Raw genomic sequence first — 15,386 nt, forward strand, 5'->3', positions numbered from 1 at the left:
CAAGGTCCAGCAGGGCTATGTCCTTTTTTGGATGCTCTAAGGAAAAATATATTTCCATGTCTTTTCCAGCTACTGGAGGACATCCTCATTCCTTGACTTGTGCCTTCTTTCCTCTATCTTCAAAAACCAGCAACATTCCATCCTTCTGTGACTTTCTTCCATGGTCACATCTCCGTCTGACTTTTCTTCTGCCCCCCTCTTTCACTTTTAAATATCTTGTGATTACAGTGGGCCCAAAATAATCCAGAATAATCTCTCTATTTTAGGGTCAAATGATTAGTAAACTGAATACCAATTGCAAAGTTAGTTCTCCACTTGCCTTGTAACCTAACATATTCACATGTTCTGAAAATTAGAACATGGACAGCCTTGTCAGGCATTACTATGTCTACCATAGGCACTAAGAATACTTAGAGTAATGGTCAAGAGAATTGGCTTTGAAGTACAGAAAAATGGGAATCATATCCTGCCTCTTCATTTTTCTATGACGTCGGGCATGTATTAATATATTCCGAGCCTCAGCTTTCCCAATTGTAACCAACCATAAAATAGAGGAAATGGGGGCTACCTTATAGGAGTGCTTTGAAAATTAAATTTGTGAAATATTTAGAAAAGCTCAAATATAGTAGTAATATGATAACTGTTTATATTATGTGTTGAATAAGAAATGAAAATGTCACTGGAATCCTTGCTCAGAGAAAAGGAAGACAGTGACCATGATAAGGGATAAAAACAATAATTCTTCTAACTTCTTGGTATATGTAGTACTAAAGAAAAGGGGCAAGAGAGAGAAAAACTCCCTTTCATTACCAATCTTATCATTTAAAAGTACCTATTAGGGGCTTCCCTGGTGGCGCAGTGTTTGAGAGTCCGCCTGCTGATGCAGGGGACATGGGTTCGTGCCCCAGTCTGGGAGGGTCCCGCATGCCATGGAACGGCTAGGCCCGTGAGCCATGGCCACTGAGCCTGCACGTCCGGAGCCTGTGCTCCACAACGGGATAGGCCACAACAGTGAGAGGCCCATGTACCGCAAAAAAAAAAAAAAAAAAAAAAAAATGTATCTATTAAGTGAGCTCTTCTAGGCCTAGTGATTCTTTTGGTGAGTTAACTTGTCCCAAATGGATATTGAGAAAAAAAAAAAAAGAATGACCACTGCTCATAGAAGTAAAAATTGATTTAAAGGATATTTAGTAGTGTCTAGTAAAGTCGAAAAAACGACATACCTTATCTGTTAGTTTTCTAGGTCTGCCATAACGAAGCACTGAAAGCTGGGTGGCTTAAATCGAAATTTACTGTTTCACAGTTCTCTGTTCCATGCCTCTTCCCTAGCTTCCAGTGGTTTGCTGGCAATTTTTGGTGTTACTTGTGTTCTAAAAGCATCACCCCTATCTCTGCCTTCATCTTTGCATGATGTCATCCTAGTGTGCAGGTGTCTCTGTCTAAATTACCCCTTTTTATAAGGACACAAGTCATATTGGATTAGGGTCCACCCTAATGACTCATTTTAATTTTATTTCTCTCTGAAGACCCAATCTGCAGATAAGGTCACATTTTAAGGTACACTTAGGTTTGGGAATTAAACATAAAATTTTAAAGGGACACAATTAAACCTATTAACACCCTATGATAGAAATTCCATTTTAGGAATATACTAGAAAAAGTATTGTGTACTTGTAACAGAACATAGGTATAATAATATTCATTTCTATATTGCTTTTCATAGTAAACTACTAAGGAAAAATATCCATATATATGGTAATAGATACTTATTTGAAAGTCTATGTGCACTATATACACAGCATTCAAAATTATCAAGTTTATATGTTTCAAGGTGGATAGATTGCTGAAACACAATGTTGAGTGGAAAATACAAGTTACAGAAAGAGAGCTTAGATGTAATTTTTTAAACATACAAAGAAATGACATGCATTGTTTATGCAAGCATAAATATTTTTTTTAAAAAATTGATGAAACAAACAAAAAAGCAATTTTATGAAAATCAAGCTGGGTCTGGATGGAGGGGAAGTGGGCTGATGAGAGAAACAAAAGCCTCTTTTTTACCTCTAATACCTTATTTCTTTGTTTTAAAAGGCATGAAATATTTTTTTTAATTTTTATTGGAGTATAGTTGATTTACAATGTTGTGTTAATTTCAAGTGTACAGCAAAGTGAATCAGTTATACATATACATATACCCACCTTTTTTTAGGTTCTTTTCCCATATAAGTCATTATAGAGTATTGGGTAGAGTTCCCTGTGCTATACAGTAAGTCCTTATTGGTTACCTATTTTATACATAGTAGTGTGTATATGTCAATCCCAATCTCCCAACTTATCCCTCCCCACCCTTTCCCCCCATAACCATAGTTTTGTTTTCTACATCTGTGACTCTATTTTTGTTTTGTAAATAAGTTCATTTGTATAAGAGGTCTGAACAATTAAAAATATATATTGGTAATTCTAATATAATCATATGGTATCTAGATCATTATATTATTTACTTACATGTCTGACTTTTTTAACCTAAGAAAATTTTATAGGAGAAGACAAAACTATATTGATAACTCCAAACCTGGAATTATTAGGTTATGTTTCACAATTCACATGGAACCCATGGATAAACTATAGCAAATGAGCAGGCTCTTAATATCGTTTCTATCTTAAAGCAACCAGCTATTTATGAAGGCACGAGGTAGACACATTTGCATTTTATTTTACATAAATATACATATAGATTTACTCGATTTGCATACAACTTTAAAGGAGTTTAACATCAAGTATGTAAGGTAAAATAAAATACTACAACTTTAAAAACTGAATTAGAAGTTCAATTTTCAAGTCCAAAATTAAAACAGAATTTTAGAGGAAGCCCATCACAATAATGTTTTGAGGGGTGATGTGGAAGTATTTCTCTCCTGGATAGCACAACTGGGAGGAAGAAAAAGAATGAATAGATTATTGGGGGGAATGTAAGAGGAAGTATAATGTAGTGGCTGAGCACAGGTGTTAGAACTTCCTCCTGTCTAAGTGGAGGTTAAACCCATCAGTTTTCTCATCAATAAAAAAAGGCTAATACAGATGGATACATCTTGAAGCTACAGTCTAATTGAAACAGTTTGTGTTAAGAACTGGCACAAGGTAACTTTTTTTAAAAAATAAATTAGATGTTGACCTGTTCATTTGATATTCCAATAAACCAGTGCATCATTTTCTGGACTGTGGTATGGAACTGACTACAGAATACCTTAGAGACTGTCAAGTAAAAAGAAATCTGGATGTAGGTAAGGAGAGATTTTATTCAAATAGACTATTGTAATAGGGAGAACACTCCCAGGGTAAGATCTATGCTTGTCTCAAAGGCTAGGAAGAAAGGACTCTTGTCCATAGAGGAGTAAATTAGGCTGGAGAGAAATGGGTGTGGGGGAATGGGATGAACAGATGGCATGATCTGATAGTTGATTCAGTAATGTTTTTCCCTGAGGCCAGTCAATTCTCAGGAGACCCCATTAAGGAGGAGCTGTTCCCAATTCCAATACTTCCTTAAATTGAGGTGATCTTCCTTAAGGTGATCCAAGGTCTAAGGACCTGTGGGGAGGAAAGAAGACTGACTAAAATTGGCCAAGTTAAGTTAGAAAATATCTTGTCTAAATTGGTTAGGTCAGATAAAAGCAAATGAGTGAAATAAAAAACAACAAAAAACAAACAAACAGAAAAACCCAGAACCAACTTGTAGCAGAAGCTGATTGATCCAAATGTGAGTATAATTGATTACAATTTGGAAAACACTTTTCCTAAAAAATAATTTTATGTGTACCCTTCTTAAAAGCAAGCAAATTAAATTAACACAGATTTGTTTCATTAGCAAATAGTTCTGGATTTATATTCCATTAAAGGTGTTAAAATGCAAAGAAAAATGAAGGTAAATTTTCTCTCTAAATGTTGGTTCTGAATTATTGGCTCAACATTTATTATAGTGATTTTAATGGAGACTTGATAAAGATGCATTTTGATTATTCCATTCCACTTCATGCCATGAAAAATCTTACTCTCTTTCTATGTCAGACCTTTGTGTCTTACTCCCAGGTTTATCACTGGCACGTTTTATCTTGTAAATTATATATAGATAATCTCTTTGACATTACATTTTTATAGATGGCAGAAAGGAAAGAGAATGCTGGTTTTGGAAAATGTAAGCCTTTGTTTAAACATGGAGAAATTTAGTTCAGAAGGTAGGAAATATGAGAATAGTTATAGAGGCATAATTAAGGTAAATGGAGCTAAATGAATTTGGGGATGTTCTCCTCTCTCTGCCTCTCATGCATGAACTCAAAATATTTAACTCAGTGACTGTATTTTATTTTGCTTTTAAGTTTTACTTTCACAATTAAAAATAGTTTTCAATATTAATGGAAATAACCATTAATGTATTAGCTATATGTTATTGAATTTTATAAAATATGCAAATAAACTCAATGCAAATAAACTCAATGCAAATATAATTTCCTTGTATAAACAAAATAGTATATAATCATTCATTCTCCTATTACAAAAAAAGCTCCAAGAGATTATAAAAAACTAAAAATTAGTATACAAAGGAGAATAAAAAGCACTAGTAATATATATGTAATCTAAGTTCCTTTTAGTAAAAATTTCAGAAAAGTACTTTATACATTTTATTAAATATAAACTGGATTTCAAACCATTTCCTATCTGGACTTTGACTTCTGAAATCTTAGCCTCTAATTTAGAATTCTGAAATCCTAGCTCTATATTATTTATGTTTTCTATATCTTCCTTACTAGTTTAGAATAGATCTATGTGTTATATAATTTTTTTGTTGTATGTTTTTTGTGAGATCTCAGTTTCCTGACCAGAGATCAAACCCGTGTCCCCTGCAGTGGAAGTGTTGTGGAGCCTTTACCACTGGACTGCCAGGGAAGTCCCATGATTATGTAATTTTTAACAAGCTAAGTTATTGGCCCTTAATGTATGGTTGTAGAGAACTATTACATCACATTTGAATTACGAACTTGGAATTGCTAATATTTTATGCTGAAAGAAGTATGAAGCATAATTCCTCCTTTATCTGTTTGAATGGCTTTCCTTTCACTAATAATCTGGACTTTTCATTTGTCAGTTGGTTTATTTGTTTGAAATAAAAGATGAAATGATAGCAATAATGGAGTAAAAGCAAATAAACCCTAAGAGAAAACTACTCTATTGTCGAGATTTAGGTCACTTGATACACAACTTCCTTGTTCTCTTATCTAATTCTCCTTTAATGCAAAACCTTTGTAGCTCTGGGCTTCTTTGAAAAAGCAAAATAGAACTGAAGTGGCCTTAGAGGTTTTCTTCTAAGTGGGAAGTATTTGTAATGTAAGTATGATGGGCAACCATGCCTTTGAGGTCTCTTGATGACACTCTATAAATAATCTGGCTGAATAAAAGAATCTTGAATTAGTGGTAAAATGCTCAATGTGGAAGCGGCCACCTTAAGAGTTCCAGGTAAATCTCTTAGGGTCTCTCTACCTCAGGAGAGCCAAGGCAAGCTTCAGGGACTGGCAAAATGGCTTATAGATTTGTTTCTATACATCTATACATAACATGATTAGCTTAACACAGCAAGTAGAAAATGGCCACACTCACTTTTTAATGGTAGTTCAATTTAACCAATATTTGTTAAACACCTTGTATATGTCAGACACTAATAGGTGCTTGGTATCCTAACATAGTTCAGTTTATTCAAATGCAAGCGATACCTATACTAAAAGAGACTTCCAATTCACATTAAATTACACAATATAAATACACACAGATTACTAAGGAAGCACAGGACTGGGCTCCAGTCTAGCCTGAGAAGTCAGGGGCAGTTTCCTGGGTGAGATGGTGCTTGAGGAGAAGCAGAAAACAATACAGATGGGTAGCCCTTCAATTACTAGAATTAACTCCCTTTATCATTTTCCTAATCATTTCCATGACTACCATTTTACAGTAAATGCTTGGCATTTGTAAATTTCTTATGTGTTAAGTCCAGGTCTTGAGGAGTGACCCTAAACTCTTATGAAAAATCTAACAATAAAGTTAAATTGCTTGCTGATAGGAATAATTGAAAGCTCAAATGAAACCAGTTTAAATAATAAAGGAAGTAATTTCAGACTATCATGCATTCTTTAGAATTTTTGTTTTTGTATTGCTTTATTTAGCTCTGTGCTCTGTGTCCTCTGCTGCTGCCTTTTTTTATATGAATGTTTCAGACTCAGGTAGTTTTTCCTGGGGCAGTAAAATGATTTCAACTGCTCCACTTCACCCATTTGTACAACAAACGGTCTAGAAGAAAGAGCTTATCTTACTCCAACCATCAGGTATAAATCCTGGACATCAAGATTAATGTTCCAAGTTAGGTCCACCTGGGAACCAATCCCTCTAGATGGAAAAATGCACAGAGAGATTCGATCTAGTTTAGGTTAGTGCCATCCCTGAAACAATCACAGGGACAAAAGAATGGGTTTATGCAATTGGTTTAGAAGACACATCAGCTTTTGGCTCTAGAGTAGGATGTGGAATGAGATGCAATCTGGGCAAATGGAGATTAGTGAGGGAGAGTGGATGCCTCAGCTCCTGGAAGAGCTGAGACATCTTCCCCGCACCTGCATTGAAACTTCTCTTTACTGGCCTCTGCTGATCTTGTATTCAACACCTATCAGCATATATTTTCCAAGCTTTTGTATGTGGAAACTAATATGCTATTTTGGTATAGGTGAACTAGAAGATTGGAAGGTCTCCAGGTGTATCACTTATGAATATCTATGAACTTCAATACTCAGATGTGTTTTTCAACACCATTAAGCAATGATCCAATTCTCAGGGGACACTGTATCCTACAATCTAACTCAATTCTGATACTATCTACCCAAAAGATATCATCACAGGTTAAGTGCACAGCCCAACAAAATTGCCCCCCCCCACCCCACCATTTCAGCCATCAATCACAAGTCCATATTGTCACATATGCTTCTGAGCAACTGGCTATAAATCAGAAATTCCTATGATCCCTTCCTGGGTGCAACTAATTTGCAAGAGCAGCTCACAGAACTCAGAGAAACATTTACTTACATTTACCAGTTTATTATAAAGAATATTATCAAGAATACAGATGATAGCAAGATAAAGAACTACATAGGGAGAGGTCTGCAGAACTTGGATGTGCCCCCCTCCCAGCATGTGAACATATTCACCAATATAGAAGTTCAGTTAAACTCCTTGTTCAGGAGTTTTCATGAGGCTTAATCTGTAGCCCTACCTCTCTCCTTCCCGGGGTCAGGATGGGGCTGAAATTTCCAACCACCTAATCACTTGGTCTTTCTGGTGAACAGCTCCATTCTGAAGCTGCACCCCACCCTAGGTTACCTCTTTAGATAAATTCAGGTGTGCTCAGGAAATCAAAGGGTTTTAGTAGCTCAGTGCCAGGAAAAGGTAAAAAAACGACCTTTTCCATTATTTCTTATGCCTCAAATACTTATATGTAATTTTAGAAAACTGGCTTCTAAGATGAAAGTGGCATACTTTCCAAGACTGATTCCCTCATTAGGATTTCACTTGCTGCCACAATAAGTTACCACAAACTTGGTTGCTTAAAACACCACATTTTTTTTTCTAAACTTGTGTGTGTGGGTTAGAACTAGAACGTGTGTAAAAAGGCTAAAATAAAGGTGTCAGCAGGGCTGTGTTTCTCTTTGGAGGCTCTAAGGAAGAATCTATTTTCTGCTCATTTGGGTTGTTAGTGGAATTTAGTTCCTTGTAGTTGTAGGACTGATGGCCCCATTTTCTTGCTGGCTGTAAACTAAGGGTTGTTTCTAAATACTAGAGGCTGCCACATTCCTAGACTCATGCCCTCCTTTCTCTGTTTTCAAAGCCAGTAATAGAGGGTCAGATCTCACTCACTTTGAATCTTTCTGACCCTCCTCACTCAGGAAAGATTCTCTAATTTTAAATAGAGATTAATATGATCTAATATGACTAGATTGGGCTCACCGAGATAATAGAGGATAATCTCCTCATCTAAATGTTCCTAAACTTTATCACATCCACAAAGTCCCTTTTGCCGCATTTAAAGGTTTGTGAGATTAGGATATGGACATCTTTGGGGACCCATTATTCTGCCTACATTAATACCCTAATCTTCACTTTCTTTCCAGGGTGACCTCCTTAAAATTATTACAGTTACTATATTAGTTAGGGTTTTGCAGAGAAAAAAGCCAGTGTGTCATGGTTGTTGGAGTGTCTTTGTTTGCCTAAGGGTCTTGATAGTCTAAGAGTGATTTAGTACAGGGACTTTGGGTCATGTGGTATCTCCTTTCCGTCTTGAGAGGCTAGAGTCTGAGATCAGTCATGTGGTCAGTCAACCATGATTAGGCAATGGAACACCAATAAAAATCTCAACGCTCAGGTGAGCTTCCCTGATTGGCAACACTCTGTGTGTATAGTCACACATCCTTAAAGGGGAAGTAACACTGTCCACTGTTCCACAGGGAAAAAACTTGAAGTTTCATAGCTGGAAGTTTCCTGGACTCTGCTGTATGCAGTTCTTCCCTTAGTGAATATAAATTTGTATCCTTTATGGGTAATACACCATAACCATGGGTATAACTGCTTTCAGTGAGTTCTATGAATCATTCTAGCAGATTAATGAGTCTCACAGTGGTCTTGGGAACCCCCTAATTTGCATTTGATATCAGAAATGAGTATAGTCTTGTGGGCAGGGCTCCTTTAACTTTGCAGCTCTCCACTGATAATCTGTACATTTCTTAATCCAGTATTTTACCATCTGGTATCTATATCTAGTCCCAATCTAATTTCTAAGCTTCTCCAAACATGTACCCTCTATTCTAGGCAAAAGGCTTCAAAGTGATCCTGGCTTTTTCTCTGCTGTGGTGTATGATTGCTGTAATGTCCCATGTTGTTCACACTTCTTTTTGTACACACCTTGGGTAGCCCCTTCCCATAGTGACTTAGGGCTCACCATGTTATTTGGTTTGGTTAATGGGCAACAGACAATATGATACATACAGAGACTTAAAAAATACTTGCATTTCAGGATTTGCCCTGTTGCTCATTTTAAAACCCCTGTGCTGCCATGTGAATAAGCCTGGGCTAGCCTGCTGGATAATGAGAGGCATGTGGTGACCCAGTTGCTCCTGTAGCCCCTGTCAACCAGTAGACCTGTAAATGAGGCCACATTAGATTATATAGCAGTCAGCTGATCTGCCAGCTAAACACAGGTGCATAAACAAGCCCAGCTGACATCATTTCCCAAATGTCAAGAAGGGATTGGAATTAATTGGTATTGATACATGAACAAGTGACTTATAGTGGAAAAATAGTATAAAGGATATGCTCCATATGTTGATACCAAGAGGTTATGCAAGGAATGGGGAAGGAAATAGCTGACCTCAGCCCAGTGAATGAACAGAACTTGTGTTGACTGGAAGATATATGGTTCCTTGTATAAAAAGAATACTCGATAAATGAGTTACTTATCCATTACAGTTGTTCATACATTTGGAGTTGGATTTGTAATTTGTAGGGTCCACAATAGTGCAACATTATCTTAAGGTGACATATATAAAAAATAGGTTGTTTAAAGAGGTTCAGTCATGTTCCGATTAGATTCACACTCTGATCTACCAAATTTTATCATGGCTCCTTTAAATAGGGATCATGCTTGCAACCCTTTAGAGGGCAATGAAGAACAGTGGTTTCTTGCTAATGGACTATTGCATCAGTGAATACATTAGGAATAGTAAGGTAGATATAGCACATTAATGTGTAGATGAGTTTTGTCTAGTGCAATCTGCAAATATTTTAAGTCTGCACTTAAAATTGTAATTCAAGTCTTTGTAAAACTTAAATATTCAAGACTACTGCAAAAGATCAAAGCCTCCCTGTAACAGATTGAACCGTGTCTCTCCAAAGTTCATATGTTGAAGCTCTAACCCCAATGTGACTATATTTGAAGATAGTGCCTTTAAGGGGGTAATTAAAGTTAAATGAGGTCATAAGGGTTGTATCTAAACTAAATAGGACTGATATCCCAAAAAGAAGAGGAAGAGACACCAGAGATATCTCTCTCCTCTCCACATAAGCACAGAGGGAAGGCCATATGAAGACACAGCAAGAAGGCAGCCATCTGCAATCCAAGAAGAGAGGTCTCACCAGACACCAACTCTGCTGTTACCTTGATCTCAAACTTCCAGCCTCCAGAACTGTGAGAAAAATAATTTCTGCTGTTGAAGCCACCCAGTCTTCTGTACTTTGTTATGTCAGCCTGAGCAGAGTAATACACTCTTTCTCAGTTAAAACAGATCTTTATATTTTCCTCATGGTCTCTGGCTTTTTACCCATTCCATTTTACTTTGTTGTTGTTAGGAAGTGCATGATGGTTGTCTTCCTGGAACCTAATTAGAGTCTGTAAATCATTTTAATTAGACCTTTTAATGAAATATTGAGTAATGGAAAATTCATTATATAAATGAATATAAAAATGATAATTAGGAGTTTACTAATCCTTCAATAATATTTATGCTTGTTTTATGTGCTTAAAATAAACTAAGTGATAGATATTATTTTTTTTAACTCCAAGTGCATTCTGAACATTTGTGTCTAGACTTAGAAAAATTGAGAGCAAATTGAAATGAAGGCAAATTTCTATGTAAGGTACATTAGGGTCTGCATGGTTTTGCTTTGCATGCACTTGAAAATTAATATTACTGCAAAATGGAAAAGCAAAACAAAACTCACTACTCTTAAGCCAGCCCTCTTCAATTTATGAAATGGTCTAGATTTTTATAGAATGGTGAAATCTGTTTTCTCTTTTCATTTCTTTTTATTCTTTAAATATTTGTTTGCTTGCTTAATTTTATTTCTTTTATTGTGAATTATTAAGAAATTTCCAATAAATATTTGAAATATAAAAATACTCATACTAGGGGCTTCCCTGGTGGCACAGTGGTTGAAAGTCCGCCTGCTGATGCAGGGGACATGGGTTCGTTACCTGGTCCGGGAAGATCCCACGTGCCATGGAGCGGCTGGGCCCGTGAGCCATCACCACTGAGCCTGCGCATCCGGAGCCTGTGCTGCACAACGGGAGAGGCCACAACAGTGAGAGGCCCATGTACCGCAAACAAACAAACAAACAAACAAAAAAAAAACCTCATACTATACAAGTCCTCTAATATTATTTCAGATTATACAATATATATGTGTGCGTATTAATTGAAACTAAACCTACAGATACAGGAGAAAAAGGTTAGCTGGGTACACTTTCATCAGATTATTACCTCACTCCATTTCTCCCCAGAATTAACCATATCTTACATCGGTTGTTCATTCTTCCATCAGTCATAATTTATTTCTTCAAACAAATACTTGCTGAGTGCCTATTATAAGCCAAGCATTCTCTTAGACACTGTATGGAGTGCAGAGGACAGCATTTATAAAATTTACAAAAATAACATAAGTGTATGTAATCATAAAAATGTATGTTTTCATGGTTTTGAAATATTTAAATGATAGAAATATATACATATATGTATTTCTATTTCTCTTATATTTTCAGCAACTTTTAAAATTGTTTTTTAAATTTAAAGTTTTTGAGAGGTTTACAGGTAAAAGACATTCCTGTGGGAAGCTAAAAGAAAAGGAAAAGAGTGAATCTGGCCATATATATTTGCTTAAGTATACATTTTGTCAGTGGTGGAGGAAAGATACACGAGCATGGAGGGAAGTGTTTTGCTAGTCAGTTTTAACACACATTCCTAAGCCTCATTTCTGATATTACCATTGTTTATATTTGCTTTTTTCCACTTGTAACTTTTGTTATTTTACTATTGTATATTTTCTTACAAGTGGCCTTAAATATTTCCTAAAATTAAATTGAAGAGGAAAACTAAAGAGGAAAACTAAAAAACTAAAAAATTAAACATTAACATATATGTATGTATGTATGTATATATATATATATATATATATATATATAATATGTATTACACACACACACACACACACACCTATATATATATTTTCCCCCTCCTTTTCTTGCCAGTGAAAGTCACACTACCAGGAATATATGTGGACCAGATAAGATCATATTCCATCTAATTTCATTATTATTTTATTATTTTATAAATCCCATACTGAAATGCATATCATAATAGTGATCAGTAGTCTTAGCTGCTAATCAGCAAGAGACAGATTAAATAATACCTAAAATATACAGTCTGTTTTATGACTCTACTGAAAACAATAACTTTCTGAAATTTTTTTATTTTTAAATTTCATAAGCTGCTTATTATAATATTTCAATGATGTTTTTCGAGATTTTGAAATTAAACCATTTACTAAAATGATTAAATTTAGAATGATTTTTTTCAGCATTGAAACCTACTCTTTAAAACAGTGCAAATCCATATTGTGAATAAATAAGCAGGCTAAAAGTTGTGAGAAGAAAACTATTTATTGTATTCATATATTGGCAGTCTTTTAATTATACAACTGGTGAAACCAGAGGAATTGTTTGCTCTTTTTTTCCTTTAATAGAACAATTTTGAGAATCAAAAACAGTGATGGTCTTTGCAAAACAAAGAACTGATTACATGTTTAGTCAATAAATAAAGAATGGCCAGTTACATGTTATATTTTGTTCATTTATTTCCCCAGCTGCATTTACAAGATTTACTTTGAAACTGCAGTAAAATGAGATGGTCTCTGGGTAGAGAATAGAGAAAATAGTGTTTTCTCTTTTCATAATGGTCCAGCACTGCAGTGCATGATGTACAAGCAGGCACTGAGTTGCAAGGCGATGAGGGCACAAAGGAAAGATTTCCTATGGTGGAGGTTATAATCTACTTTAAGAAGGTTCTCAAATTAGAGGGACTGGCCTGGATGTGTGCACAAGGGGCAGCCTGTGGCAGGTGTTGAAGAGAGGGCTTCTAAGGAATGTGCAAATAAGAGAAAAAGAGGAGAAGGACTATGACCTTCCAATTTTTTCCCTTTCTCAAGGATTCTATCCACCATCCTCTTAACAAACATATCTGCTAACATTTCCTGGTCATTTATATAAGAAAACCCGCACAAGGACCTAGTCAGGAAAAGTGTCTAGCCTAGGACAGGACCTCACTCAACTCCCACAGTCATTTGTAACCAGAAGAAAGCTTCAGCCTGTCACCGTGACTTCATTTGAACTTGGATATCAGAGTATTCACGTTGGAGAAGAAAGCATCTAGCTCATTTGCAGTAAAGTGAACTGTGTTTGAATATTGTGCTAGAAAACCTACCGATTTTCTGCTATTGGCTGAATTAAAGTTGCCCTCTTAGCTCTCAACAACTCTCATCATTCGAAGGTAGACTAAGTAGAGAAAGGATCATTTTACCAAATGGACTTTGGTCCCACTACTAATCAGTAGTTTCTGTGTGAAATACTGAGGCTCAGCACTGAAGCAGAGTCTGACCTGGAGAAAAGAAGAAAATGACCCTACTGTAAGCCAGGGGGACTCAGCTTATTTCTTTCTGGTTTAGGGGAAGGTATCAAACACACAAACAATGAAACAAGGTCTTCACAAAATAAATAAATAATAATAATAAGATTAGACATGTCAACTGCTTGTTTGATGAAAAAACAAACATGAATTAAGCTATGCAGACTGTAAGTGCACACACACGCACACACCCACTCACCCCCCCTACACACACACAAAGAGATTTTCCTGATCAGAGAGATTGTAGCAGTAGTTTAACTACTAACATAGTTCCTCTTCTGTATTTTATGATTTATATTCAAGAGATATTTTTCTGGGTGACTTAAAACAGAGAAAAGAAAAATACACATACAAACCTAAGATAATATAACATGGGCAAAGTTTTAGCTGAACATTTTCAATATTCTTATCATCAGAAATTATGAGAAAATAACAATGATCTGAATCCTTTCTTTTCCATTTCTTTTTCGTTTCTTTTTCTTGCCTTCCTCCCTTTTCAATAGTAGATTTGCTCTTTTTGTACTATAGGTTCTACAAGGAGAATCCTACATATTTTTTGAAGTGTAATCAAAAACTTTTTTGATAATATGCTATTAGATTTTTATATTTACACAAACACATATATATGCATATATATCCAGCTGTACATTGAATAGACATAACAGTTAATTTGAAAAAATTTAAAGACTTGAGATTGTATTAGATATTTTATATAGCTGGTCCATTTAAAACTGATTTTTTGGAACAAATACCATTCCATCATAGAGGTCTGTGAAGCTGAGATCCGAGATTTCAAGTAAATGCAATTTTTCTACATTTTTGTGAGAATCAAAGATTTTCATTGTGATTCAAACAAGAATGACAAAGGTGACTTAAGTGCTTCATTTTTGGACTTTGCAGGGAGTTCTTTCTTTGTTACATAGCCTTAAAGATCTCCCTTTCTATAAATCTGACAGTAGATTATTTGCCTTAAATCTAAGAAGCCTAACCATTTGGAATTTAAAAGTCCTGCATCAGTCTGACTTGGCATCATACTGGGATGAGTCAAAAGGCCAGACACTATCTCATTGGGAAAGAAAAATTATCATGTCTGAGTACCAGGAATAACGATTCTAAATATGGATGGGTCTCAGACATTCAACATTTCAATGATGGTCAAGAGACACATGTAGTGTTGGCTCAACCTCTACAGCTAGAACCTTAGGTCTTTGGGAAGATGTAGGTTTGTGAAGATAAATAACATATCACTTTTTGGGAGTGAATGGAATTTCTAACTCAGACAGGAACCTTTCAAAAATCTTAACCATTACATCATTTTTTTTTCTTAAGTATTTTATTCTCTTCATCCAACAAAAGCCACGGCAACACGGCAACCCACTGCCTTCACACATATTTATTCTTGATATTAATTTTCATACATTTGCATTTAAAATATCACTATAAATATCCATATTTTATCCCCTTTGACAATTATATTTGCAGTTTTTTTATGAAGAACTGTTGAACACAAATGGAAAATAACTTAGTTTAAGCAAAAATTAAGAGAACATGTATATTAAAAAGAGATTCTCAGAACTGCATAAAATAAATGATGTAATATTTTCTATTTATAGCTCCTCGCTCAGACAATAGACTAAGTGCTAATGACAGAGTCAACAAAAACAAGGTAATATATTGCTATTGCCAATATCTTTGGTGTTACATAATTGACTACTTTTCACACCAGTGTCATAGGAGAAAAATCTCTAAAGATGTACTTCTGCACTGCTTTCTGTCCCAGAAGCCCTTGGAGTAAAATTAAGGAAAATTAATATTCAGAGAAAGGAAGTGTCTTTTGGATTGTTTACATGGGCT

This window comes from Mesoplodon mirus (assembly GCF_964341445.2).
Source record: "Mesoplodon mirus genome assembly, chromosome: 2".
Classification (NCBI taxonomy): Eukaryota; Metazoa; Chordata; class Mammalia; order Artiodactyla; family Ziphiidae; genus Mesoplodon; species Mesoplodon mirus.